At 39.7% G+C, this 23863-nt stretch overlaps 1 protein-coding gene across 5 annotated transcripts in view; it reads left to right on the top strand.

The window, feature by feature from the left end:
- ACVR1 (activin A receptor type 1) overlaps window positions 1-23863 on the top strand; it is a 125274-nt gene that overhangs the window by 43136 nt on the left and 58275 nt on the right. For 3 of the 5 annotated variants that reach the window (XM_036858193.1, XM_036858194.1, XM_036858195.1), the window contains one exon: window positions 8019-8201. The exons of 1 other annotated variant lie outside the window; for it this stretch is intronic. The gene's annotated coding sequence lies outside the window, so the exon portion shown is untranslated. Of the gene's footprint in view, window positions 1-8018; window positions 8202-15324; window positions 15480-23863 lie in introns of all 5 variants that reach the window. One more of the 5 variants, XM_036858196.1, reaches the window with a different exon arrangement.

Below are 23863 nucleotides of genomic sequence, written 5' to 3'. Positions count from 1 at the left end.
TTCACTCTTAATTTTTTTAAACTTTACTGGATCTTTTTCTGTTTGTTACCTTGTTCTGTCTGCACAGGGGGCAAGCAGTTTCCAGTTTCCTGCCTAGCCTTGGAAGTGCCTATGGGTAAATAAAAATTAAACCAAACAATTAGAAAAAGAATGTTGATGGCTTTTTTTTTTTTTTTTTTTCAGTTTATTCTCACTGAATCTTAATTAGGGAGAATGATCTGGTGAAAATTTTATTTAGGTTGGTAATTGACATAAATATTTGCAAGAGGGCATTGGAAGAATGGTTTTTAAAAGCATTAGTTCTCTGTTCATTTATTTTGGTGCCCCTCTTTTGTAAGAACCCCCTTCAATGTTTCTGGAAATTTCTGTAGATATGGTTCTGAAAAACTTAATGTGCAGTAGTTGTTTGGTGAATACATGTACTAGGAAAACTTATTGCCTTTCTAAAATGAAGACTGCTTTTATGAAATAGTAATAACTTTTCTATAATTCTTTATATGTTTTTTTTTATGTTTCTTATATTAACTTGTTCCTGTCAAATAAGAGTTTGGTACATTTTGCGCTGCTTTGAATTTAAGTCTAGGGTAGAAACTTAGCCATTTAGTGATTTACACATTTTCTTTACCAAGTTTATGAGCTTGAAACTGTTAATACTTATTGCTTTTCTGTAATTTTAAGCTTCGTTCATTCCACAAATACTTAAATAAGTCTGATGTGATGCTGAACCAGGCATTGGAGATACAGCAGGACGTTGGATATATAGAATGCCTATTTTCAAGAAGCTCCCTGTTGAAGCTTTGCTAATGTCTGTCTAGTAAAGGTGTATAGACCCAGGAACCCCAGAGTGAAGCTTTGGAGAAACAAACACCCCACTAGAAAACTAGAAAATCTGGTTCCGGCCCACGTGGGTGGCATCCTGCAAACTCTTGTAAACAGTGCTTTGAGATCATCCACTGATGAAAGCCTGCATGGTATTACATGTGAGGGTAATCATCAAGGATTACCACATCACTGCCAGACAGCAGATAAAACATGCATGCCTCATGGAAATGGGGAGTGCGGAAGTTCTGCAAGAATGGGATTTACATACCTGAAATTGGGACCCAACAGAGAAAGGCGATCTGATTACCAGTGAAGTCCGATTCTCTTTAGAGAGTAGTGCATTGGGGGCGTGGAAGAAATGACAAGTTACTTCTTTCTTACCTCTGCCAGTTCTTAATCCCTGTCTACTCAAGGTGCTCTGACTCCTCACTCAGAACCATTCTGAGTCTTAGATATAGCTGCACTAGAGCTACTTAGGATTGGGCTAGTTGGGTGTCTTGAAACTGAGATCTCATCCAGGAATTGACATGACTCTGTGAAATAACCACAGACCCATTAATTGGGTGAAGACTAACAAGATTTAGTCTTTGTTAACAAGACTAACAAAACTAATAACTATGGTGTGAAGAGAAGATAGAAAAATAAGGGGGAAAAAGTGATGGATCCATTGGATTTCTTTATCGAGCTACCAGCTGCTCTACAAGGCCTGCAGAAAGGCTTGCCGTGCAGCTGGTAACATCAGCTGACCAGAAATGCTGTGTTTCCTTCCCAAAATGGTTAACAAAAGTCACCTTTGGGCCTTGTGTGGGGAAAGAAATAAGGAAAGAAAAGGAGAGAGCAGGAATGGAGAAGGAAGAGAGAGAACGAGTGAATTACATGGGCTACGTGTGAGCGAGGGTGTGTGTGTGTGTTTCTGTCTTTCTGTCTGTCTCTGTTGAATCTTCTCTTCCCTGAAGTCACACCTCCTATCTGGTGAGGAGTTGGCGAAGGTGTTTTCTATTTTAGTCTGTAGCCTTCCCATCTGGTGTCTGGATTTCTTCTAAGGTGCCACCAGTGGGGGAATGAGTATGGGGTATTAGTCTTCCATGTTCTCTCCTTTCAGGCTTCTTTTATAATATTTATTTTTAAATTACTAGTTTTATGAGTCAAAGTGGTCAAATTTTGGCAATTTCATATGATTCAACCTATTAGTTCAACCCTTGTGATTCTCAGTCTTCCTCACTGTTTCCTCTTCTTTACACCTGCTCCTTACTATTAAATTTTTATTAATAGCTATCATCTATTGCCACCCACCACATGCCGTGTACTTCACATATGGCCACTCTGCAAGGGCGTCCTGATGCCCATGTTGCCTGGGAGAGACGGCAGCTCAGTTGGCCCAAGACTACCTGTGTAGTGACTGACAGGGCTGGGATTCAGCCCAGGACTCTGTGATTCAAGTCTGGAACCCTCTTGCTGCTACTCTATCCCACTGCCTTTGTTTCCTTGAGTTTTATTATGATCCTCATGCTTTACATTTCTGGCACAAATAAATGAGCCTTTAAAAGGCTGGACAGAGAAATGGGATCTTGATAGGGTTCCAGACCACTTCGGATGAGGATGTTTGAAGTTATAAGCATGTAATCTTCAGAAATATAGCCTGGTACTTAATTGCACTCACTCCTGTCATGGTCCACAGTAGATGCCTCTCATCTTAGCCAAATTATAATTTAAATTCTGGAGGAGAAAGGTGCTCTGAAATTTGGACCTTAAATCCATCCCAGGGGCCAAAGCATTAGGAAATCTTGCTTTCTTCCTGTCTCCACTTTGGTTGGTCTTCTTTCTAGGCTCTGAGACAGACCTTAATCTTTTCCTTAAAACATCCTGGAGACTTGGTTCATCCTCATGCTTGCCTCCTCTCCCCAACTCTTTTTCTAGTGAGTTGGATTCCTACTCAGCATCTAAATATACACCTGAAGAGAACAGTGCTTTCATGGTAGAATTCCTTCCCAGGATTTCTTGGGAAATTTATATTTTTCCAAACCCCCAGAAAAATCAGTTAAGAAAAAAGGTAAATGGGAAAAAGTGTTGAAATTCTCCTGTGAGAATTAAAACAATCAACATAGAGACATAAGTACATGAAAGGAATCCACTGGTGTCAAGTTGAAAGCTAGCCTACAGAATTGAAGGATAAGATTGACATTTCCCAGGGCCAGGTCGGGATAGGAGCGCAGAGGAGAGAATTGGTCATGATTGCTTGTAGCTGTTGCTATGTTATAAATGTGTATTCATGGCCCTGTCTGCTGCTACTGGTGAGTCATCCTTGCAAATAAAATAAATATAAATTTATATGCATAGCGTGTTGTATACAAATCCTGTGAGTGGTATTCCAAGAAATACGTTTCCAAAGCAAAATAAGCCTTTAAGATGGCAGTTTCAACATGTGATTCTGTGTAGTTCTGTTAACCTGCATTTGGATCTACGAGGAAGGTTATTTCAGGGATCAACAAACCTTTTCTCTAAAGGGCCAGATCATAAATATTTTAGGCTTTGCAAGCCATATGGACTCTGTCACAACTATCAACTCTGCTGTTTCGTGTGAAAGCAGCCACAGACTATACGTGAAATGAACAAGTGGGGCTGTGTTCCAATAAAACTTTTATTTACCAGAACAGACTGAGGGCTGGATTTGGCTTGCTATTGGAATGCTCCCCAATAATGCTCGCTGACATTCTCTAGCATTTGAACATTTGTTATAGACTACAATTCTTTGTAAATACTATCAAGTTTATTTCTTATTTATTTAACCTTTCCTTTAGATATCCATAATAATGAGTAAAGGGTGTTTGGAAGTGTTTTTTGAATAACTTATAACTTGGGGAATTCTGGGGAACTTCCTGGACATTCCCATTTCTCATTCCCAAATCCCAAAGCGTAATGTCTACAGAGAATTTGAAAATTTCTGGAGAAGGAGATTTGCTGTATCCTTGTGCCCCTCTCTGCTTCCTGATTCAATCAGCATTTATCTTTCCGCAACTTATGTGGCTCTCCTTGTTCTTTGAGCTCTGTGGTGTCCCCCAAGCTTGTCTAGGGTGTGTGACCTATTTTTTTTCCCCACTGGGAGATTGGGAATCTTGGGAACTGGTTGATATCTTTGTTGCCTTTCTTCAGAATTACTGATAGATAATACCCAGTATTATCTTGCCCACGTATTCAAGTATCTGGAGTAGATTATTCTTCAAGGATCCTTGACGTTTATATGCTTGGTTGTAGCGTTGTTATTTTAGAGCCAGAACAAGAGGACATTTGTGGTATCATGTGGATGATTTGTGTTATTGTTTGGGATTGGTATACTTTATGCTTTTCTACCATGCTGCTTTAGCACTTCTATTATTTTAAGAGGTAGAAAACAGTAAAGGGACCTAAGGATATTTACTACAAGAATCACTTCAATTCTTACAAATAGTCAAGATACAGTTTAACTTACAGGCAATTAAGAACACAGATTTTGGACTCAGCATAAGCTGAGTTGATTTGTTTTACCACATATTTCAAAAGTGTGATCTTGGGACAGTTTCACTTAACCTCTCTAACACTGTTTTCTTATCTTTCAAGTAGGAATACTGATACCTTCCTCTGCATTTTTGTGGTGTTAGGATTAAATCAGATAATGCAATTGTGTGTTTAGCACAGTTCTAGAGCTGAATAATAATTGGCATTATTACTAACTCTTAAAGATGGGAGATATTAACCTTGTTTTGTGGCAGAGGAAACTGAAACAAACGGGTTAAATTCTGTAAGATCACATTTATTAGGTTGGAAAACTGGGTTTGGCTCTTTCCTAAGTCCATGTTCTTGCTACCATACGCTGCTTAAAGTAATTTCAGTTAACAGTAATTCTATAGCAAAGACACACACACCATGGTTTATTTGGGTTATGAGGCTGGGTGGATAGACGGGGAAGGTACGAGATGATGTCTTTTGTCTCTCTCTTTTTTTTTTAATTGAGGTATAATTGACATATAACATTATGTTAGTTTCAGGTATACATTGCAGTGATTCGATATTTGTGTATATTGCAAAATGATCACCACAATAAGTCTAATTAACATCCATCACCATACAAGGGATGATGTCTTGAAAGAGCAAGGATTTGTATATTTGAAAGCCACAGTTTCTAGAAGCCAAGGATATAGTTATAATTAAAAAGTTGAGAAAACTTGCCCCGATTTCCCTGTCGCTTAACTGCTGTATTGACTGCCAAGAACATGTTAGATTTTAAGTACCTTTTATGCTTGCCTGTTATCAGTCCCATCATATCACCACGACTTTTAAGAAACTATGCATGTTCTCTTAAATTGGATGAAAGGAAAATGTACTACTATGTTAAGCCTGCAATTGGAGTTAGAATGTTTTTTTGTATTTCTCCTTTCCCCCTTCCTCACACCCACCCTCCACCACTTCACAGGAATGTGCCTCTAACCTTTATGGGTCAGATTTTCACATGGCATGATTAGTTGCCAATAATTAAACCTCCATAGCTAAACAAATAAATTGGCCAAGGTTTTGGAAAAACTCAGCTCAATGAAAGTTTTGTGACAAGTTGCTGCAGTTTGCTGTATGCACGTGGTCTCTGACTTACGATGGTTCGACTTAACAATTTTTCAGTGTTAAGATGGTGCGAAAGTGATACGCATTCAGTAGAAAGTGTACTTTGAATTGTGAATTTTGATCTTTTCCCGGGCCAACGACACGCGACATGCAGTACGACCCTCTCTTGTGAGGCAGGGCAGCGGCAGCTCCTAGTCAGCCACGTGAGCACGAGGGTAAACAACCGACACACTTAGAGGCATTCTGTTCTTCACGTTCTGTACGGTATTCAGTAAAGTACATGAGGTATTCAACACTTTATTATAAAATAGGCTTTGTGTTAGGTGAATTTGCCCAACCGTAGGCTGATGTAAGTGTTAAGCAAGTTTAAATAAGGCTGGGCTCAACTATGATGATTGGTAGGTAAGAAATAGTGAATGCATTTTCAACTTAGGACATTTTCAACTTACGATGGGTTTATTGGGAGGTAACCGCATTGTTAAGTTGAAGGATATCTGTATAGATATTTATTTTATCTTACTGATTTTAATTGGTGCATATGCCTCTTTTTATTTGTTTTCATTTTTTAAATCTCTCTTGGGGTTTTGAACAAAACTACTTTCAACTACCTTTCAGGATCTGTCACGCTTGCCTATTGGCATGGAGTGTATTTGTGCAGAGATGGGTCCTGAGCAGAACATTTTAAGAGTTAAGTATTTGGAGTTTGCTTTCCACCTTTGCTGTCATTTTACTGACTTGTTCTTCCTTGTAGTACACCACAGTTTTGACTTCAATCCATGGGTTATTTGACAGCCTGATAATTTGAAGACAAATATTAAACTATGCTTAATTTGAAGACTTGATTTTTATCCAGTAACTCTTGAGCACCAACTGTATGCAAGTTGAAGAAGAAGAATATGTGATCCTCGCCTTTTTTTTTTGAGACAAACCCAGTTCAAGGAAGAGGATTAAGTGCCAGGTCATATAGAATTGAGTCCTATAGAATATTAATACAAGAGGAATTAGAATGGAAAGATCTGGAAAATGTGAAAATCATTAGGGAAGGCTGAGCGAGGCAGGAGAACCTGAGCACGTTCTTGAAGGAATTCTCTGCAGGAAGGTGATAGAGCTGGGAAGTTGGAAGGGAAATTAAAAGGACTTCTGTAATTAAAAAAAAAAAATCTCTGATTTTTAAAAAGAATCAGAAAAATATGCACCAGTATTTCCTTCTTTTCTTGCTAATCTAAAGCTCCTCCCCCAATAGTACCTATAACTTGAAGACACGGCTGGTCCTAAGCAGGGCGGCCGCCAAGGCCCCTTTGCACTCGCCCCTTCTAAAATGCAGTTAGTCTTCGGCAGATGGGGAAGCAACTTCCGCATGAATCTGCCACATTCCCCTGTCTAGGAAAACACCAGGATTTCCACAGTTTGCTCTGAAACTCAAGGGTTGTGCATGCTGCTTAGCTGAAGAGTTTGTTTTTAAGGATGTCCACTCTAGAAATGGCTTTTTACTCTTTAACTTCACTAAATGATTGCTGAAAATGTCAAGCTTCTGGTTGACCTTTCTACGGGGGGATATTTTTGTCTGTCTTATTTTAGTGTCTTATTTTTACATTCTCGATTCTCTTTTCAAATTGATTCTGAGGCTCAATTTAAACTGAAGCGAGGCAAGTTTTGATATCATTTGTAAAGCATTTCCCTTGAATTTCAAGGTTGATGTGATTTTTTTTTTAATTATGTGATTTACTTCCAAATAATTATTGGGGAATGCTGTATTTTGGATTTGTTTTCTGCGCTGATTTACTTACATGAAAGTTTTCTTGGCAAAGTGTCCCTTGAGGTTAAAAAATAAAAAGGTGCTATTTTCCAAAAGGAGTACGTTTTTCAGTGTTTTGTGTTGCTCAGCTATTTGAATGGGAAAGTTTGGTTCTAATAAAAATTTCCTCTTCCTTTGACAAATATTGATGTTTTAAAATTCTTCCTAAAGGAAAAGGGAGCTTGGGTGGCTTTTTGTTTTTTTTGATAGTTATCTAGAGCCCCCTTTCCTTCCGCTGTGTGATCCTAACCCCACCATTGTTTTATGAGGCTTTGAACTAGATCTGTCTACAGCTGAGAGTGGTGGTTGAAAATGGACCCAAATCAGGTTATTTTTGGGTGGGTACACGAGAAACTGGTTACTGTGGTACATGGGGTGTCTCTAGGAGCAGCCGGGGGTCTGGAGAGAGACTTTCATTCTATACTTGTGGACGGCTTGAACTTTGTTTTTCCCAGGTACATATCATAGTTGATATATGCAAAGCCTTTGTTTTTTTTGTTTGTTTTTGTAATGGCTAGAGTACGTGGTATATGGACTTTAAAGGAGCTTGATTTTGAAGTTTACCAACTGCAGATTCCACTGGGTTTTGTGTCACTTAGAAAAATATTTAAGATCGGTACGGACCTATGACCACAACTTACCGTGTGTCTGTTTTCCAACCCTTTCCATCCTTGCTGCAATTGTAAATCGGCCTTGGTTTTGTGGTCTCAATTGAAAGGCTTGTCAAGTGTGCACTTCCTTTAGCCTGCACATTCACAACTACAGACTTTTCTTCTGCTTAGCTGGTTTTCTTTCTTCTTCCCCTCCACAGCCCCGAGCCGCTTGTGAACATCACATTGCCAGCGCAAGAGCTACTGGAGAATTCTCATTATTCCAGGAGACTCTGGGAGCGCCTCTCCCACCTCCAGGGCTCCAGGAGCAAGTGAGCGGAGCTCTGGGGAAGAGCCACTGCTGGAAGGACTGCGGGAGGAGATGCCCCGGGGCCAGCTCTAAGGTAGCCAAGCCAGCTTTTTACCTAGGAGCTCTCAGTGGCCTTGCCAGGGCCAGCAGTAGAGACATTTCAACAAATCACCTCTTTTAATGCTCCTTGGCAGAGGTCAAATTGACACGGTCACTTCTTAGCCACGATGATCATTTTGTTGCTTTGTATAAATCCAACATAAGAGAGATAGGACCAAACCCAGCGGTTCTTTATTTTTGCATTACCTTGAATGTAGGCTTTTTTTGGTGGAGTTGCTCAATTATCTTTTAACTCTGGCCAAGTTGTTCAAATACCACCACCATTTCCCTACGTATAAAATGCTTCTGCCATTCTTTTCACCTTATAGGACCACTTTATTTTTTTTTTTTTCTTTCCTTCTAAATAGGCTATGTTTTAGAGCAATTTTAGGTTCACAGCAAACCTGAGCAGAAAATACAGAGAGTTCTCATAGGCGCCCCTGTCCCCCACACACCCGGCCTCTCCCAGACTCTGTCTCCCCAGCAGAGTGGTCCATTTATTATAGTAGTTGATCCGCACTAACACATCATTATCACCCAGAGCCCATAGTTTACATTAAAATCTGCTCTTGTTGTGCATTCTGTGGGTTTGGACAAATGTATAGTAATATGGATCCCCCATTATAGTACCCTACAGAAAAGTTTTACTGCCCTAAAAATCCTGTGCTCCGACTATTAATCCCTGCCCCCTACCCACTCCTTGGCAACCACTGATCTTTTTATTGTCTCCATACTTTTACCTTTCCCAGAACTACATTTTCATAATATGCTTCCTTGGAGTACTTTGAAATCTCTGTAAAGAAGTCTCGCTCTCAGGATGAAATGCTATTAAGGTTGTGTTAAGCTATGGGGGTAACACAAATACCAACTTCAGAATAGAGTGTGTAAGATGTTTCTATGAGGGGAGGCCTGAAGTGCTAAATGTCTGTGGGAGTGTCTCTGAGTTAAAAGTCGGGATTGCCTGTATATGGTTTGAAACTTGTACGTAGAGACAGAAGCATGAGGTCTCTGTAGCCTCTTTAGGTTCAGAGCTTTGGGGGAAGGTCTCTAGTAGCTGTCAAGTGCTCTCTTTTTTAAGGAAAGTCTAATTTATTATTTTCAAAAATTTTATTCTTTTATGTAAAAGTTTATTTTTGATTGTTTAATTTCAAGTAGTACAAAGCAGTCTAAACATAAAATTTTCTCCCTTCCTTTTCTCTTTTACCCACAGCTAATAATTTGGAACACGCAATTTTTCACATACAAACTTTTCATAGACACAAATTATGTGTATTAATTATGTTTAAAAATTGATGGAACGTGGCTACACATTTGGTTTTACAACTTGCTTTTTCCTTTCACTTGATATGCTTTGGATATTTTCCCTTTTAAGCAGAATTTTCCCTTTTAAGCAGAATCGCAATATAAGTAATGACTTCTTAGTGTTCCTTATATGGCTGTAACATAATAACAATCAGTCCTCAAGTGATGGGGTTAGCCTAAAATTTAAAGGGGGATATGGTGGGGGGGAGACCTTTCACATTAGGGAAAAGACAAAAGCCATGACTGTTGACTTTGGACTCTTAGTCGTTGAGGATGTGAGTTTTTATTTTCCAAGGCAGATAATGCACAGCTTTGGGCTGTTGCCAAGGTGTCAGTTATGTCAAGTTTTCATCTTCTGGATGCCTGGAAGGAACATCTTTGGCACTAGGCTGTGTTAATATATTAGCATAGTTGTTAGTTCTGGCTACCATCCTTGGAGCCCTATGAGATATTTTCATGCCCATTTAAGGTGGCATGAGGTTGAATGAGTTCTAAGAGAAAGTAATGAATAACAGGGATGGAATTAAGAGACTGACTTTATTTTGCACGTATATTTATTTGAGGGAGGAGGAAGAGATGATGGTGTTAGTTAATTGTTAACCCTGTGATTCTTAATTATGAAACAGGGTTAAAATTGTTCAGCTCAATAGCTTCCTAGTGTGGTTGACAGCGAGAATCACCAGACAAGTTTTTAGATATCTGGGGCCGATATGAATATTTGTATTGTTATTATTTTATAAAATATTTGTCTCTAGGAAGGTAATAATATAATCAATGTTTATAAAGTTTAAAAGGTACAAAAAGAGTGAAAAATAAGTCTCCCTTCTCCCTCTGTCTCCCAGTTACCCTTCCTGGAGACAACAATTGTTACCAATCTCTTATATATTCTTTCAGAGATTTCAGGCATATACCAGCAATAATCTAATGATTATTGCAATTTCTCTTTTTTTTTTTTACCCAAATGAAAAAGCATTCCACTTAGAGATGGGCTGGAATTTATTTAACCAGTACTATATTGATGACCATGTAGATCATTTCCGGTTTTATTATCATGAACAAGGCTGTAGGGAATAACCTTGTACATATATCATTTTAAACACGTTTGTGAATGTATCTATAGGATCCATTTCTAATAGTGTAATTGCTGGGTCAAAGGATATGCACATTTTAAGTATGGTAGAAATATTGCCAAATTGCTCTGTTCATAGAGCTTGCAAAGTTTTAGATTTCACCAGCAATGGATGAAAACCCTGCTTCCTCATACCCTTGCCAATCACAGTATAATTGCCAAACTGATAATTTCTTCTCTGCCAAACCTATAGGTGAAAAATGACAGTTTAATGGAGCTTTAATTTGCATTTTTTCTTATTTTGATTGACATTGAGCATCTTTTCATAAGTTTAAAGGCCATTTGTATTTCCGGTTCTGTTCCCTCTATGTTAGTGTCCTTTGTCTATTTTCCTGTTGGGTTATTGATCTTTTTATTATCAGTTCACAGGAGCTCCTATGCATTAACAAATTAGCACCCCCCCCCCCTTCTCTCCTTGTGATGTGTGATATTTTACTTGGTCGTTTGTGTAAAAATAATTATTTTGCAGTGTAGATTATTTAAAATTTTGTATACTTAAATTTACCAATTCATTCAACAAATATTTATTGAATGCCTCTTATTCATTAAGCACTTATTCTAGGCAGTAGGTTATACAATAGTGAAGAAAATAGATCCCAGTTCTTGCTCCATGGAACTTACATCCTAGTGGAAGAGACAGTAGATAAAAGACGTTTAAAAATATTAGTTATAGAGGGAATTCCCTGGCGGTCCAGTGGTTAGGATTCGGCGCTTTCACTGCCGGGGCCCGGGTTCAATCCCTGGTCGGGGAACTGAGATCCCACAAGCCACGCAGCACCCCCCCCCCAACCCCGGCTCCCACCGCCTCCCCAAAATATTTATAGAGATAAATATATAATCAACCTTTTTGTGGCTTCAGGACTTTGTATGACAGTTAAAAGACCTTTTCCATTCTTAGAGTTAAAAACTTATCTTTCCTTGTAGTGTCATGTGGTTCTTTTTTTAGGCTTAAATCTTTGATCCATCTGGAATGTTAGGTATGAATCCAACTTAATTTTTCTCTAGGTGCTCTATTAATTAGGGTAAGGCTGAGTTGCTGTAACCAAGGGACCGAAATATGCTATGGTTCAAAGAACAGAGGAGTTGACCTTTTTCTTCACTTAACAGTTCCAATGTGAGCAAAGCAAGTCAGCAGAACTGCCCGTATCCACTGGTCACTGAGAGTCAGGTTCCTTCTGTCCTGTGGCTCTAGGAATTGTCACTGTAGTTATCTGCATGGTCATAGCTGGGTTGCTACCATAGCTGGGTTCCCTCCATGTGAAGGACGAAGGAGAAAGTTCAGGGCAAGCGATCACATGTCACTTCCTGCTTCCATTGGTGAGAACGTAGTCTTGTGGGCACATCTGGCTGTGAGGGAGTGTGGAGAATGCAGTCCGTGCTGGTCAGCATGTGCCCAAGAAGAAGTGAAGAAGGAATTTTAGTGGAAAATAAGCAGTCTCTGTCCCATTGGCTAGTCATTCCAATTTTACTGAATAGTCCCAGATTTTCTCTTTTGATTTCCTTTGTATTATAAATTCCCATGTACATTGTGGTCTATTTCTGGGATATCCATTTAGTTTAATTGATCTCTTTGCCTGTGTGTGTAGTAGGATCACACTCTTTTTCTTAAACTCTTGGAGCTTAATACTTTTTTTTCTCTTTTGTAGGAGTAGTTCCATTTTACTGAATTTTCATATTTATTTTAAGTTCCCTTTTACAGAACTTTAAAGTTTCATTTTACAGAATTTTCATATGTATTTGTGTGTGTGGGGTTTGTAAGAAAATATATGGACTTCAAAATTATCATATGTAGTCACCACTCCCTCCCCGCTAAGAAGCAAACCTGTTAGTATGATTATTGGGATTGTGTTAAATGTCTAGATAAGTTTTGTGAGGGAGGTTTCACATCTTTATGGTGTTAATTTTTCTCATTTGGTGATAATGTTGCACAGTGTTTGGGAAACATTGATCTGGACTCTCCAATCTTTCGATATCCTTGACCCATGAAACTTATGTAATTGAAGTAGGAGAGAGGAAGGACCAACTTATCATAAGATGCTGTGTTACTTTTTTAGTTTAATACTTGATTTCTGATAATGACTAGGTAAGTGAAGCCTATTTCTCTATTAAAAATTAATAAACTTGTAACTTGAAAAAACAGTTTTCCTGTCTGAAGGTAAAAAATAGTTGACATTTCAGAAGGTTATTATATAAACTTATTTGTAACACAAACCTGGGCAAATTTTGTGCATATATGTATGATATGCAATGCTGTTACTTCCTCCGAGTGTGTGTGTGTGTGTGTGTGTGTGTGTGTGTTTGTGTTAGTCTGCACCTTTTTTTGAACAACACACATTCCTCTTTAGTCTTCTCCTTTTTACCTTTTTATTATAAAGTAAAACACAGATACAGATATCACACAAAATATACATAGCTTAGTTAATTTTTATAAGGTAAATATTTTTTGTGACCACCACACAGGTCAAGAGAATATTAGCGGCCTCCCTAGAGCCCCTTGGCATGTTCCGTGCCTGTCATGGTCCCTCTCTCTCTCCAGAGGTAACCACTTTCCTGACTTCCATAGTAATTGCTTCGTTGCCTTTCTGTATGGTCTTATCACCTGCCTGTGCATATCTAGCCACTGTAGTTTAGTCTTGCACATCTTTTTCCGTCTTTGAAGTCTCTTAAACCTCAGGTTCCCCCTCCAGCCCTTTCCTCCTCTTACAGTTTACCTGTTGAAGAACCCAGCCATTCGACCTCTAATTTCCAACTGGCTGGATTTGGTGATTGCATACTCATGGTTCAATTCAGCTTGTTCTCTTTCTTTTAGTGGGAAATGGTAGTTTAACCCCACAGTCTGGGTATCCGGAATGCTCACTGCTACTCGGTAGGTCATTGTTTCTAGGCCTTTTTAGTGGACAGAGGAAATATGTATGTATAAAATACTCAGTGAGTTCATACTGTTGCTTCCAATTCAAATTCAGTTTATGTGGTTCTTACTTAACCCTTTCTGAATTACATCTCTAACTCCCTTATTCCATGCAGAAAATTTAGTTTCTGCAGAACAGTAGGGAACAATAGTATTTGAATAGGCCATAGTTAGGCATTTGCTGTCTTCCACACGTTACACACAGTATTCTCCACACCGCCACAATCCCAACACCGCACCACTAGTGATGGTAACTGAAAGGGGAGAAAAACAATTCTCTCTTTGTGTGCTATCCCCATTCTCCTCACGGTTTTCAGGGGGAGGAGTGGGGGATGTTGTTGAAAACTGGGCAAATTTAAACACTGATTAGCTTTTCGATGATATTTGGAGGAGGAATACTTTTAATTTTGTTAGATGAGATGTTGGCTTTATAGTGATGTTTAGAAAAAGTCCTTATCTGTTAAAGAATTTGTGGGTGAAATGATGTGAGTTCTGGGATTCTTATTAAAATACATTAGGAAGAAAATGGGCAGAATAGAGGAAATAAGATTTCTTATTTTTGGAACTGAGTGGTAGGATGTGGCTTATTTTTGAAACTGGGAGGTCAAAAATAGGGTTTATTATCCTTTTTCTCAACATAACTTGAAATGCCTGTTATGCAAAATTTTTTAAAATTAATTTTATAAACAGTGAAAACATGAGGACATACGATAGGGAAAGAAGGTGATAAGGAAGGAATAGTCAGGGAAGGGGAAAATGAGTAAAGAATCCTAACCGGGTGGTTCCATTTGGCTCAGTGGCCTTGAAGCTGGGTAGCATCTTGAATGAGAAGAAGGGAGGGCTGAGATGTGAGGCCTCAAGGGAAACCAGCGTTTAAGATATGAGTGGCAGAAGAGGAAACTCCCGCCCAAGGAAGCTAAGCAGATCCAACCCATAAAAGTAAAGATAGCAGAGAGATGGAGCCTCTGAATCCCAGCTAGGGAAGACCCTAGGGAATGGACCAGTTGATGCCACCCTCAGCATTCTCAGCACCACCCAAATTGCCGGGGGACTGGGGGATTCCTAGGCCTCATCTCAGGTCAATCAAATACAAATCTTGGTGGGTGAGGCTTCAGAGTCTGACTTCTGAGGAAGCTCCCCTGTGAATCTGACGGATAAGGTCAGGTTACAAAGAGTTAGAACCTTAGCCAGAGGCATTTTGGTGATGGACCGGATGGAGAGGGGAGATGTGGAAGGAGCTTTGTAGAGTGCTCTTTCTAGAAAGTTTTCTGCCAGGGTATGAAGAGGGTTGATATGGGAGGACTTGGGGCCGAGGGAGGTGGTGGTTGCTGAAATAGTGGTTGCTTATAATAATGTAAGAGAGGTTTGCCTGTAAATGTGGAGGATGTGAATGGTTCCTTATGCAGGATGATGGCTGAGTGGTCAGGCCAAGCATGAGGTTAGGGCCCCCCCAACCCCAGTACCAGGTAGGTTATTTTTTTGCCAAGCACTTGAGTTTTGATGGTTTGGGGAAAGCTTGAAAATGGTCATCATGAATTAGATGTTCTTTCTATTTGTTAATATTTTGAATTACACATTAAAGGAAGAGAGGTACTCAAGTCTTTGCAGAGGTACCTCTGCTTCTCAAGTTCTGACTGGGCCTTTGGGCCCATCCCTGAGGAAGAAGGAAGGAGTGGGGTTTTCATGGCTGACATTGGCCCTTTTTTCTTATTCAGCGCTCTTCCTGCTCCTTTTCACATTCTGTTTTCTCTTTTTTGGTTTCCTTTTCTTCGTGTTCAGGTGACACTCTTAGACGCGTAGAACCTCCAGGAGGGGTTGCCTGGTACAGGGTGGTGCTTTCCAGTTATTTGCTTTGGGACTGACTGTTGGAGGGATCCCTGCATTTTCTGCATTTCCTAATGTCTGACTTCGAAGGTTGTGGGGAGAGCACTGAGGTGAGTGCCCTGTTCCTCCTGTTTTTCTCTGCCTCCATGTCTTTGTTCTTCATAACAGGTTGGGTTCATCATTTCTACCCTGTAGGCTTTCTACTTCTGTGTACTCGGGAGCATCTTCTGTCTCCTGGATTTCGTTTCTTTTTCCCCACTTAGTAGAGTGCATTTATTTTTACTTTTAACATGCCATTAATTTCTAATTTAGGTCAATTGAGCGTTTTGATTTTTTTTAAAAATAAATTTATCTTATTTATTTATTGTTTTTGGCTGTGTTTGGTCTTCGTTGCTGCGCGAGGGCTTTCTCTACTTGTGGCGAGCGGGGGCTACTCTTCGTGGCGGTGCACGGGCTTCTCACTGCAGTGGCTTCTCTTGTTGTGGAGCACGGGCTCTAAGCACGCAGGCTTCAGTAGTTGTGGCACACGGGCTCAGTAGTTGTGGCGCACGGGCTTAGCTGCTCCGCGGCATGTGAGATCTTCCGGGACCAGGACTTGAACCCGTGTCCCTTGCATTGGCAGGCGGGTTCTTAACTACCGCGCCACCAGGGAAGTCCGAGCGTTTTGGTTTGGGTGGGTGGTTTTTTGGTTATGAAAGTTTTCTGGTCTCTTTCTGTGTGGTATCAGAGCCTCTCTCTGTCTTATTTCCCCTCCTCCTTGTTTTCTGTTGTGGTTACTTCGATGCTAACTTGTTCCACTTGTACACTGACCCTGTGTACACGGCTCATTTTCTTTCTCATGATCATATTTATACTTTTGATGGATATATTTAAATGAACAGCTGTGCATTTGTTGAGTCATACCACAATTATCTGATTCTGCTTTAGCTGCTCCAGGGGCAAAAGCATATTTCAAGCGAAGTTGTGAGAGAATTCCGTTAATCACATTCTAACTGAGGGAGGGGAGAGGAGAAAGACCACTAAGAAAAGTCTCTTTAAAGATGAATGTTAATTAGTTGTTCAGTTATTTTAGAATAGATTGATTTGGTTGCTATTTAAGGTGTCACCTGAAGAAACTTTATAACGATGTAAATAACTATAAGGGTTTAATGATATCAGCCGGGCTAAATTCTCTGGAATTGTTGATGTGGGGATAAACTTAGTAGCTGGTTTATTTAAATAGATAAGCGGTCTTTAAAAGAGTTTCTTTCTGTGAAGACTGGTGTTCTTGACTCAGCATTCCTTGAATTCATTGGCTAAATATTTTGTTTTAAGCTTCCTGAACAGATAACGTATGATACAGAAAATGTTACAACTTTCTTTTTCTTCAAATCTATTAATTGCTAATTGTAACCTCTGATTGAGTCTTTGGCTTCCATCAGCCAGATCTATTTTTCTCTTGACACTTCCTCAGGGTTCTTTCTGAAGGTTATTAATAGGCATGGAAGCATGGCTTTCCAAATAGCGTCAATAACTGTTAGGAGACTAGTGGGGGGCAGAGTGGGGGGAGATAATATGTCAATTCCTGACTCCTAGGAGATGTATTTTCCAGCTACAGAAGCTGTCTCAGAGGTCACTGGGGATGGCTCTGGGCAGATCAGCTGGTGTCTGCAACTAGAGATCCAAGCAGTCCTATCCAAATGGGATATTGTCCACCAGGGAGTTGTCTGGTATACCCAGAGTCTGCCAGCCGTCTTTTTGTTTGGCTGCTTCTCTTGGATGACACCCTTGAAAACTGAAATCCAGGTTACAAATGATATCTTTTAATTTATCTCCAATACCTGGTTGCAGCTGTATTACATTGAGGATGAGGACCAGCCCTCTCCCCCAGTCATTTCCTTGCCAGCCTGTAAAAAATTCCTTAAACCTCACTCTCCGTGACAGGTGTCACGCAGCGTTAAGTGCTGTGAAGGAGACGGTAGGGCACTATGGGGTGAGCGTGGGGAGGTCTGAGGCAGGAAGGGGCTTGAGTGTGTGTGGGGTATGGATGAGAAGGGCTCTGGTCAGGCTGGTGTATAAAGGGTGGTTTTTCTCACCTCCACAGAAATCTGCTCTAGTGCCTCCCCTTTTAAAAAGAGAGAGAGGGAAATATACCTCCTTGGTGCTGACGTCTTTTTTATTTAATTTCCCCCCCACCCTTCAAATTATTAACGCGTTAGTCACATTAGCCTTAGAATTGGGACAGTTGTGTCAGATGGCAGTGCCTGAGACACCATTTGTCTGGTAACAGGAGGGATAGGTAGGGTCTGCACTCTTAGGCTAAAGGGGAAACTGCAGGCAGTGAGAAATGCAGCAGAGGGCCGAGAAGGCATCTAACTGAGGGCTTTGGGAGGAGGTGGGATTTTAGATGGACTTCACAGTTACTCATCTAAGAGTTTCACTGGTGGAGTGGAGTTGGGGGTGGTGAGGGTAGGGGGAATAACAGGCTCCTTTCTACCAGTAGGTTAAAAAAAAAAAAAAAAAAAAGAAAGTCCCAGTTTGTAAACTGGAGGGAGAGGAGCCCTGAGCTGCCTAAGAGAATAGAACAAAACAGCTGGGAGATGATGGGTCCTATCAGTTGAAACAAAGCGGAGAGCCGTGGCTATTTGATATAGAGGGAATGAGGTGGAAAACGAGGGACAGTTTCCGTGTAGTCAAGCGCATCAAAATAAAACCGAGACTTGAGATACCAGTAAGGCATGCCGTGGGTGATCAAAACATTGGAATCTCAGAAGCTTAGCTAAGTTATTATCTTTATATTTGGTAGGGGTGTAGCAAAGTCAGTTTCGTCCTGTATACAATTAAAATAAGTCTACTGGGGTTTCTTTGGTTCTTACATGGTAGCTTATCCTTTTACTTATTTTCATTCACTTAAGCCTCATGTACCTACCCTTGCCTTTTTTTTTTTTTTTTTTTTTTTTTAAACCAGATTATATTATTCTTTTCCTGGCCTTTCCAAACCAAATCTTGGGTCCATCTGTCACAGCTGGAATGTTTGTAGTGTAACTCTTTCAGTCAAAACCCTTTCTTTCCTGAAATAATCTGTAATTATTTCCTCTAACTACAGGATGAACTGATCCAGGGGCTGGATTTCAGTTCTATAGGACTTGTCCAAGAAGCTATTTGTATTCATCTATCTTGAAAGATCAAATTACATGCTAATATTCTGAAAGTAACACCCCACCAGAAACCCTCCCGCAGCAGTGAAGTCTATATAAAACCAAGCCCTGGCAACTTGCACATTGCCAGTTGAGACAGAGTGGGGTGTTAAAAATATTTCACAGGTCATTTGTGAACTGGAGAAAAGACCCTGACTTAACTTATATGGTATGATGCTTTGGTTTAGCCTTTCTTTGCAGCTATAACTGACAGCCCATGTCTCTCTCCACCCTTTCCAAAGGCCCAGGTAGTTTGGAGCAAGCTGTCCTTGGGTTCTCTCTCTGCTTGTTGAGCATAGAAGAGACATAACTATTGTCACATAATGGCTGATTTTTGTCGCCCTTGGAGGTGGTGGTTGTAAGTATACCTTCCCTCAAGATTGTATGTTTAGAGTCTGTCTTGCTGGATCTAATTTGCCCCCCAAATGTGCCTGACTTAACGCTAATTTCTGTTTTTATTTTATGATGCGTCACAAGAGAACCGAAGAATGGGGATGGGAGGGAGGAGGTAGCAACCACTTGTGTACTAGCAACGTGGCTTGTCTTTCCTTTCACATCAAGATTTTTTTTTTTTCCCCCAGGGGCAGGGGAGATAATCTGAGGTTACAGGGTGTATGAAATTAATTTTGAGCTTAGAGAAATGGAAAGAGGGCATGATTGAAAGGTGGCCCAAATAACCATGAGTAAAGATTGTTTTCTGAGAGGAAAATCAAGATGGGTAAAGCGCACGTGTTGAAGCTTGGATAAAATGTTAAGGAAGACTATGGTTAGTTCCATAGTTTAGGAAGCTAAACTATGGCTGGCTGGTTTAATGAAGGTTGTGAGCGTTTGGTAATTAGGACCTGAACTCTGGTCACATGGCTTTGGGTTTGACTTTGTGTGCTTGAGCAAGGTACTTCTACCTACCCATTTTCTTATCTGTAAACTGGGATTAATATGAGTATTTATTTCAGAGTGTTTTGGGGAGAGGTTGAAAGAGATAATATATAGGATCCCTAAGCACAGTGCCTGGCTGCTTAAGTAAGTGGCACTACTGTTACTGTAATAATGATGTGCTGTTGACAGATAACTAAGGGAAAGCAGAATCACTCTACTTCTTTTCTGCTTTGCCTCTACCTTTTATATTAAAGAGAAAGATTTTTTTTTCTTATGGAAGGCATAGCATAGGCCATATAAAAGAGACATAAAGAAAAAAACTGTCATGGAACACTTGTGATAGTCCTCACCAACGGTGAGTGAGCGACTTCACGTGGATGGTGAAAAAGTCATTCAAAATAGGGATGGGTGAATATACAATCCATCTTTCAAGATTCTTTCTAACTTGGAGAGTGTTAGAAGTTGAATTGAGCAGGGTATCAAGAAAGTCCCTATTGAACGAGTAGGTGCTCAGTAGATTATGTGTTGAACAAATGGACAAACCAAATGAGTCTAGGCCACCAGGCCAGACAAATGAACATTTTGTAGAGTTTTCTGATGGGAAAGAATCTCAGGGTTCATCTTACAGCTTTGCTTTCATCCTCAGCATACGGATAACAAGTTGTTTGCTGTTCATAAGTTTAGGTTTTAGAAATATCTTTTATTCTTATAGTACATTATCAACTAGATTGCTTAATATGAGTTCTAAAGGTTGAATATAGAAGTGCATTATACTCCTGGTTATTCTGTGACTGACATCAAAATGCTTTGTGATTTTTGGGGGGATGTATTGCAGTATATCTGTGGCTTTATCCAGCTGTAAAACTGTGATGAGTGAAAGAAGTGCCAAACTTGGTCTCAAGCCCACATGTGTTAAAAATTGAGCTAAACGCCAGCTCCCTAACTGGATGTCAGTCTGATCTATAAATGGAGTTTGAAAAGTACCATAGGATTTGGAAAGCAGCTCTGTTTTGCCCTGGTGGTATGCCTGTTTGGAGTACAATATCATGGGACTGTTCTATCTCCCAAGTGAGTAGTCCTGAGACACTGTAAAAGATGGCACTGATTTAAAGAGGGTACCTTAGTTAAGACCCTAGGTCCCTAACCTTTTTCTGCATAGCTCTTTGCCTTGTGTCTGAAATATTAAGATCAGTTACCAGGGCTAGAGGGCCTTATCCAAGAACAGAAAGGAGGTGGTATATACTGGGGCAAAAATTTGTACTCCAAACGCTTCAGATAATATTCTGTAACCCGCAGTAGCCTATGAGTTTTTGCAGTCAGGGATTTTGGCCTTAGAATATTGCAAAAGGATTTGGTTGGACCTAAAGGAGATGGACGCTGGAGTACCTTCTGATCACAGTTTTATGTCTCATTTAAAAAGTATTTCGTTGTGCACATAAAGTATTATTCCTACATGAAATAGATATCTAATGCCTTCTCCCTTGACCACTAGACTTATTGTTGACTTCCTTGATGTTAGAGAGTTTAAAGAGATTTCTAAACCTGTGGAGCTGTAACATTTTTGTCAGGTATCGAGCCAATGCTCAGCCTGAAATATCTGGTACCATCTGGTTACCTGGTATGGTAGAAGGACTGATCATTTAAGAGTAAGGCAGTGCTTCTCCAAGCATGGTCTGAGATCCTCTGGAGTTTCCAGGACTTTCTCAGGGGTTCCACAAGGTCCTTCTTCCAGTCACATATACGTCTTCATGTACGAAGTTGGATTCTCCTTTCTTCAGCTGATACAACATGTCGTTCCAGATTGAATGCAGAATCATATATGAGAATCCAGTTGCCTTCTACTAAGCCAAACATTATAGAGATTTGCAAAAATGCAAAGTGATGCCACTTTCCTCATTACACCTTTTTGTGGGGGAAAATACAGTTCTTTTTTTAATTTAGAAAAAATAGGGTAGTATGTTTATTGTTATTTCAAAACAAATACAGTATTTAAAACATTCTCCATTTTAATTTCTAATAGAGTAAATATTGGTAGAAATAACTTACATAGACAAGTTCCTTAGAGTCCTCAATAATTTTCAAGAGTATAAAGAGATTCTGAGACCAAAAATTTTAAAAACTACTGGAGTAAAAGCATCCCTGAACTATTGAATTATTGCCACTCTCTTTTCCCACTACCCGTTCATCTTTTTGGCCAGCCCACATCTGAAACTCCTTAGCCAAAAATACTTGAGCGCAAGGGAGTTGAAAACTACTTCTAAAGACAATGTTTCCTTTTTAGTATATTTAAAAATTCGAAATAGATCCTTGGGGCTTCAAGTTGGGACTTCAGCATATTGATGTTCTTTATATGTAAAATATGATCAGGAAATTTATTCCAGAACATTCTCCTCTCTACATTTCTTTTCCCTTTAGTTTTGAAAGTACCATTTTTAATAGCTGAATTAACTGGTCAGCAGAGACACTCCAGACCCTGAACAGAATGGCAACCAGTAAATGCTGCTGACATTTTTTCCCCAAAGATGTTTGGCAGATTTTGAGCTATCTATCTATAAACAGCAGATTAGTTTGGAAGCCTGAATTTATAACTCCTTTTTTTCCCCCTGTTTTCCATTTAGGAGCCTAAATTATTGTTTTAATTTTGCTTGCACAATAATAATCAATTAAAAGGTGTTCAGGGGCATGGGCTTTTGTTGGCTTTGTGACAGGAAAAATTGTCAATGGTGATTGTCTTTTAGAATTATTTTTTAAAATAGTGAAAGGATTCTTGAATTCGGAGCTTGAAACTTGTTAACTGCTGATTTTTATTATTACCTGAACTAGATTCTAGAGATTAAAGTTAACAGAGATGATAAATGTCTTAATCCTGCTATTCCTTTGCAGGTGTGTATGTGCTTTTGTGTTACGGGCGGTAGGGGGGTGGGTAACTTCTAATTCTTTGGAAATTAAAGTTAAATTGAGCCGATTAGTTCAGGGAGAATTTGAATTCAACGAGTATTAAATGTGCACCTACTTGGCTCTAGTAGCGATGAACAAAATAGACTATAGATTTTACTACCATTAAGTTTACAGTCTAGTGAGGGAGACATATGTTCAAAAGCACACACTCAAACATGAATATGTAATTATTAATTATGATAAGTGCTATAAATAAAAATTAACAAAGTGGTATATGAGAGTGTAATGAGGGCATATGAGGGTTTAGGCAAGCTTCTAGAAGGAAGTGACATTTAAGTTGAGGCTTGAAGGTTGAATAGGAATTTGCCAGGTTGGGTCCTGAAAGAAGGGCTCAATCACTGGGAACTTCATATATACAGAGGTCCAGAGATAGGCAGGGAGCTGGCTAGTTGGTGTGCCTGGGAGAACGGGGTGGAGAGGGGCCTTGACAACAGCGAATGTAGGGAGGTGAGTAGGGGGCTTACTAGGGCTTACCATGTTTTACCCAGGTTCTGGCCAGGGGCTACCTCTCCAGCCTTCTTGGGTTTTCTCTCCTTATAACTCCTCTCTCTAGGCTCTCTATGTCCTAGCCTGGTGTTTTTTTCACATGTGAAATATGCCTCAAGTCCTCAGGAAACACCAAGCTTCCCCTGGCCACAGGACCCCTGTAGAAGCCGAGAAGCTGTGCCTTTTTCCTTAAATGCCCTCCGGTGTCCACCACAGAGTGCTCCCCACCCCAACACAAACGCGCACACGCACACACACACACACACACACACACACAAGAGCTCACATACTCTTATCCTTTTTGTAGTACCTCCTACTCACCTTTCTGGTTCCTGTTTATATATAACCTACCCAGGGAAGCTCCTCCACCCTCCAAAAAATCTTAAAGTGTTTTGTTAGCAGTCTTATTTAACCATGTTTCTTCATAACACTTAATTCAGTTTTTAATTGTGCAGTCTTTTGGATGATTATTTGACTACCACCATAGATAGATTGTGTAAGTTCTGTAATAGTAAGGACCATGTTTGTATATCTTTATCATTCTAAGTTTCTAATTTCTAGTACATAGCAGGCTCTCAATAGTTGTTGAGGGAAGGGAGGGAGGGAGGGAGGAAGGAAGGAAGGAAAGGAAGGAAGGAAGGAGGGAGGGAAGGAAGGAAGGAAGGAAGGAAGGAAGGACGGACAGACTGGGAATTCAAAGATAAGACTGAGATATAGTTCAATACTTTTCAAAGGCTTTTAATGATATATCCCATCAGTTAAAAAGTTTTTTGAGTGTGTACCCTCAATATGTATGTTGCTTATAAGTTTTATATAAAGTTAAACTATGTGTTATCAGACATACATAAAATAGAAATTTAAAAAAGATTTAAGATGAAATATTTGAGGTATGGCTAACGGTAATGACATTGTATTGACGAAAATCTCAAGCTACTCAGGATAATGTTTATTGTTTATGATACTGGTTGCAAATCAGTTTTTAATGTATTTTTAAATTC

Source organism: Balaenoptera musculus, chromosome 7 (assembly GCF_009873245.2).
Source record: "Balaenoptera musculus isolate JJ_BM4_2016_0621 chromosome 7, mBalMus1.pri.v3, whole genome shotgun sequence".
Taxonomy (NCBI): Eukaryota; Metazoa; Chordata; class Mammalia; order Artiodactyla; family Balaenopteridae; genus Balaenoptera; species Balaenoptera musculus.
Note: the sequence above shows the minus strand (reverse complement) of the source record. Positions and strands in the feature narration are given on the sequence as shown.